Genomic DNA, 6000 nt, shown 5'->3' with positions numbered 1-6000 from the left:
GTCTCATTTGCATGTCACTGAGTTGTGCATATCACTGTTTTGTGAAAAATAAACGAAACTTTAAAATGTCATAACTTTCTTAGTTTACATCCGATGTTGATGACATTTTCAGCATTATGCTAGTTTTATTTTTCTCTATTTATTCAAATCTACATTTTTCTGGGATGGACTTGACCTTTAAGGACCAAACACAACCATGCAGTCTCTGGATACCGTCGGTCGATCGTTATGTGCTGGCTACGTTGGCAACTTGGCATGGTCAGAGGCTGGATTGATCGAGTAGTCCCCAGAAACAGATGTTTATTCTGTCGAATTGTATCTCCCAAACATGCATGGCTATGAATGAAGAGATTTACTAAAATAAGACCAATTCCTCATGATGAAAGTTAAGATTTGTTCAGCTATTTGCCAAAGGAATACGGCCTTGGAAATCGAGATTGCTTATATAGGACCCGGTAATGTTGATGACGTCATAAGTAACGCAGTTAGGTGAGTAATCAAAAGTTCGTAATCTGAAGAATAATAAATTGATTTGACATGTTTTCGTGCGTTGTGATGTCTATTTCGATTTTATTGTTGAAAATTTGAAATGAAATAAATCTATCAATGACATATCACATCTTTGGACGCCGTTGCAATAGGCCAACATTGTAATTGGGGAAGGGTAGGTGGGTGAAATGGGTAAGAGCTTCATTTTGTCGACGAGATATCAATTATTGTACGCCCTTCCGAAGCTGTCTTTATTTCCCACCCCCCTTCCCCGCCCCCGCCCGCGCACACTCCAGTATTTGAAATGTTCATTTTTAAAATCATACCAGCCATTGAAATAACAGGGAACGTACGAGCGGGATGAATAATACCACTCTATATACATTAAAATAAGTGTGCATTTTATTATCAAAATTGATAACTGGGCTTATAGTGAAGGAGTGAAAGCTAGATCTAGAACATCATTTTATGAAAGTGGTGAAAGAGATACAAGGTATTTTACTCAACTGATGGAATCTAATAAAAGACATATAGTAATAGTACGTAAACTAATGATATAGAAGGAAAAGTCAGCTTTAATCAAAATGAAGTAATACAAGAGATACATAGATTTTACAGTAAATTATACTCTCAACAGGAAGGCGAAAAATACGATATTAATAAAGATACTTTTTTTCAAGATAAACCGAAATTAGAATCGGCTTCAAGGGATATCTGTGAAGGAAAGGATATTCAAGGTGAATGTGTGGAAGCTTTAAAATAAATGAAACTCAATAAAACACCGGGAAACGATGGGCTAAGTGTTAAATTTTATTTTAGAATTTTGCTCAATAAAAGGAGATCTGATAGTAAACGTTTTAAATGATTTTTTTTTTCTCTGGGGGAACTTTCGGCACATCAAAAACAATCGGTTATTATTATGTTTGCGAAAGATGGAATAGACCCTTTGTTTACAAAAAAAATACAGGCCTATTTCATTACTAAATACGAAACAAAATAATATTCCGGGCTATTTAATTGCAAAAGACTTTGAAAGTGCATTCTACTCTCTTTCTCTTTCATTTTTACAAAATGTTTTACGTCATTTCGGTTTCGGAGTATCTTGGTGTAGGTGGACTAAAACATTATAAAATAAAGCCTCAAGCTGTGTTTTCAATGGAGGCATGTCTACAGGGTATTTCCGCGTGCGCGTTGAAAAAGGTGTAAGGCAGGGGGACCCCCTCTCTCCCCATTTATTTATATTATGTATCGAGGTCTTCGCTGATTCGATTCGTAAAAATTCCGCCGTACGTGGAATTAACTTTTGTGATTTTGAGGTTAAAAAATACTTTATGAAGACGACATGACCCTTTTTGTAAAAGATCCATTGTCAATATATAACATAGAAAAAAACCTTTGAAAAGTTTGAAAAATACCAGGTTTAAGAATAGATAAAGAAAAAACTTTTATATTGCTTTTAGGCCCCCTCTCAGAAGAAAAAGTTAGAATGCCTTTTGGTTAAGTAGTAGTCATTAAAATATTGGGTATAACGTTTTCATTAGATATGGAGGTACAGGGTAGGATGAATTATAAAGAGATCCTAAGTAAAGTTAAAAGTTTTTTGAATTTGTGGAAACAGAGAGATCTCACTCTGATGGGAAAAATACAATTGTTGAAAGCATTTGCACTCTCGAAAATAATTTTTGTATCGTCACTCACCCCAGTACCACCGTGGGATTTTTAATGATATTGAAACGTTATTGTTTGAATTTTTATGAAATGGGAGAGACAAAATAAAAATGAACGTTATGTGCATGGATTACGAAAAAGGAGGGATTAGAATGACAGATTTTAATGAATGATGCTCGGACAACGCCCTGGTACCCTCCAGAGGGCAAACAGAAAAATGATTTTATCCCAAACCTATTATTCCGAGTTCTATGATGTTATGCTTTGTACCACTGTTTGTGTTTGATTTGGTTTGAATAAATACTATTTTACTTATGTGTATTTGCACAGGGGTTATGTGGTTAACGAGACTCGTACTAGGAGATGCGAAAATAGGATGGAGACGATTTTTTTTATGAATAGGACACGTGACTTTGGACATGTTGGAGGTTTACTAATACTTTTTAGTAAAATATCTTTAAATCTTTGAGATTGTCCCTACCAAGCTTTTACATAAACATGTTGGAAATATGGGGTGCTACGAAAGAAATATTGCTTAAACAGGAAACGTAAAAAATAAATTAGATATTCTTTAAGAATAAGTTTATACGTCTGGACGGACATATGCTATTTGAAGAAAGTTTATTTCTTGTAAATATTTTTAAATTACATAATCTAGTTGATGACAGGGGTGATTTTTAATCATCTAGAACCTTCCTGAGGATGGGGTTAAAAGATGAGATATATAGGATATCTCCACTCAATATATGAAAATATCCCAGCAACATGGAAATGTCTCTTGAACAAAACAGATACATGCAGGGACACAGCTCTGAATTTTGAATTTATGTTTCATAGAAATGTGAACACACTAGCTAATATTACATATAAGAAAATCTATAAAGCTTTGTAACATGAAATCTGAGAGGTCATGCACTGTTAAAACCGTAAAAAGAACATATGGCTTTTCCGAAAAGATACTGATACAATATTTCCAAGACCTAGGATAGCCAATATATTGCAAGTTAAGGGAGTTTCAGTTTAAATTGTTATATTAACTTGTATATACTAAAATATTTGTTTAGATTTACAATATCAATACATAATCTATGTTCGTTCTGTGGTAAATATGGTTACACTTCGTAATTCCGAAGGTTCGTAATTCCGAAGGTTCTTTATTCCGAAGGTTCGTAGCTCCGAAACACGTAAATTGCCTATACCTCGATGTTCGTTAATCCGAAAACGTAAAAGGGTTCGTTAATCCGAACATTTGTGGCGTTATTCCGAAGGTTCGTTATTCCGAAGGTTCGATAATCCGAAAACGAAATAAGGTTCGATGTTCCGAAGATCCGTTAATCCGAAAACGAAATAAGGTTCGTTGTTCCGAAGGTTCGTTAATCCGAAAACGAAATAAGGTTCGTTGTTCCGAAGGTTCGTTAGTCCGAAAACGAAATAAGGTTCGTTAATCATTTAGTTTTCGGACTAACGAACCTTCGGAATTACGAACCTCACTTCGTTTTCGGACTAACGAACCTTCGGAATTACGAACCTCATTTCGTTTTTGGACTAACGAACCTTCGGAATTACGAACCTTCGGAAATACGAACCTTCGGAATAACGAACCTTCGAAATATCCGAACCTTCGGAATAACGAAGCTTCGGAATGACATAATGAGCACACCGTACATCCTTCACCTGTGAATACAGAAGAACTTTGTGGAGAATGTGTGGTTATTTATTTCATCTACGTCAAATTGAAAATGTTCATGAGTTAAGGTTTCTGATATAGTGAAGGAACAGTTACTAAATTATATTATTTTTCTAGTTAAATTGATATGTGAGCATAATAAGCTAAAAGAAGACCCCAACCCCTTTAGAGATTAGGAAAAAAATATTGGAAAATGAAAAGGAGGAAAAAGGAATTATGTACAGAATCACGTGGAAATTATTGGGTCACCTGAGGAAGTGGCAAAATTTTGACACGTCATGACGACGATTCCGAATTCATTTATTTCTACTACTAAACCGATAACATGGATTTTCATGACAGCTGCCATGACACTTGTGCGGACAATGCATTTGATCAGGTTGGATGTGTGTATACATGGTGTAGGTGGGTCTGTGTACAGGGGGGGGGGGGGGTGTCCGTGCGTGAACGTGTTTGATGTGGTGGGGGGCCGTGAGTGGGTGGGAGGGGTCCGGGGATTATGAATACTAAATCTCTTATAAATCTTATTAGTTTTATTCTAATAATTTACAGGATTCACGATATGTTTGTGTGATACAACCATCAGAATAATAAAAAATATCATAAGGAATGTATATTCCTTCGAAAACAAATAATTATGGAATCAATCTTGTTAGAACAAATATGTATATATCAGGTATTTTGAGAACAAATTGAATTGATTTAGAATTTATTCATGACAATGTTTTACTTTGTTTTAGTTAAGAATTGTCATATATAAGTATAGATGTGTTGATCACAATAATTGTACGTTTAAACAATTTAAGCTTTGTAATTATGGTGTAATTTGATTTAATACCATTTTGAATTTATGATCTGGAATAATATAATTTTACTATGATCAAATTTGTTTGATGAGAGAAGAGAATAAAAGATTATTTAAAAAATAGTACTCGGTGAAAAAATATCACGCTTTTGAAACCCGTCACTCTAACAACACGTACGTTGCTTAAACTTTTACACAATTGTTTAAACTCTTTTTTGAAATTGTTATAGAGGTTTTTCAAAAAATAAGCAACTTGAATGTTTTAGTTACGGGCTTAAACAACCTGCTTGAAATTTTAAACAGCGTTTTTACAGTGTATCAGATCATATTAGATCGGTCGTGGCAATCGGATTGATCGTCGAATGTTTCAACAATTTTTGCGATTAGTTACGAAAGGCTTCGGAAAGGATCGCACGACACGAGATATTATACCATTTTTGTCATACATTTCTCAACAACAGATCGAAGCTCAACACTATATAATATTGTCCTCGATGTAATTGTGTACGGAGCCTTTAAAGTGTCATCAACTTGACGACTTGGCGAGAGACTTTATCTTGCCATTTTGATATAATAACCTTATTATGTCGACATGGCGAGATACATTATCTCGCCAAGTCGACTTATAAAAAGTTATATGTCGACATGGCGAGATACGTTATCTCGCCAAGTCAACTTATAAAAGGTTATATATCGAAATGGTGAGATACGTAATCTTGCCAAGTTGACTTAGAAAAGTTATATGTCAACATGGCGAGATATTTCATCTTGCCAAGTCGACTTATAAAAAGTTGGCGAGATATTTGGACTCTCGCAGGGCCTTGGACACTTCATATCTTGCCATGTCGACATATAATGTTTTATAAGTCGACTTGGCAAGACAAAATATCTCGCTATGTTGACATATAACGTTTTATAAGTCAACTTGGCAAGATATCGTATATCGCCATGTTCACACATAACTTTTATAAGTCGACTTAGCGAGATAACGTATCTCGCCATAATAAGGTTATTATGTCGACATGGCAAGATAAAGTATCTCGTCAAGTCGTCAAGTCGATGGCACTTTAAAGGCTCCGTAAATATTGTGTGTCTAGGGCCAAGGCCAATATAATAAGTCTTCCACCGGTAACATTATAATAAGACCTATTGTCAATAGGAATCCACAAGCTGATGGAAAATCACGCCAGGGCACGATCGGATTTAGGTCACCGTGACAAACGGCCTATATGCCCTAAAAGACCACGATCTACTGTGTGTATTCAGTTAATGAAGGAAATAACGGTATCATCTTTTTCTAGAGTTAAATAAGTAGGCCAACAATATTTTTCTTTCTCCTGAAAATACGCGG

Source organism: Lytechinus pictus, chromosome 17, assembly GCF_037042905.1.
Source record: "Lytechinus pictus isolate F3 Inbred chromosome 17, Lp3.0, whole genome shotgun sequence".
NCBI classification, from domain to species: domain Eukaryota; kingdom Metazoa; phylum Echinodermata; class Echinoidea; order Temnopleuroida; family Toxopneustidae; genus Lytechinus; species Lytechinus pictus.
The sequence above is the reverse complement of the archived record's forward strand: the minus strand, read 5'-3'. Positions refer to the sequence as shown.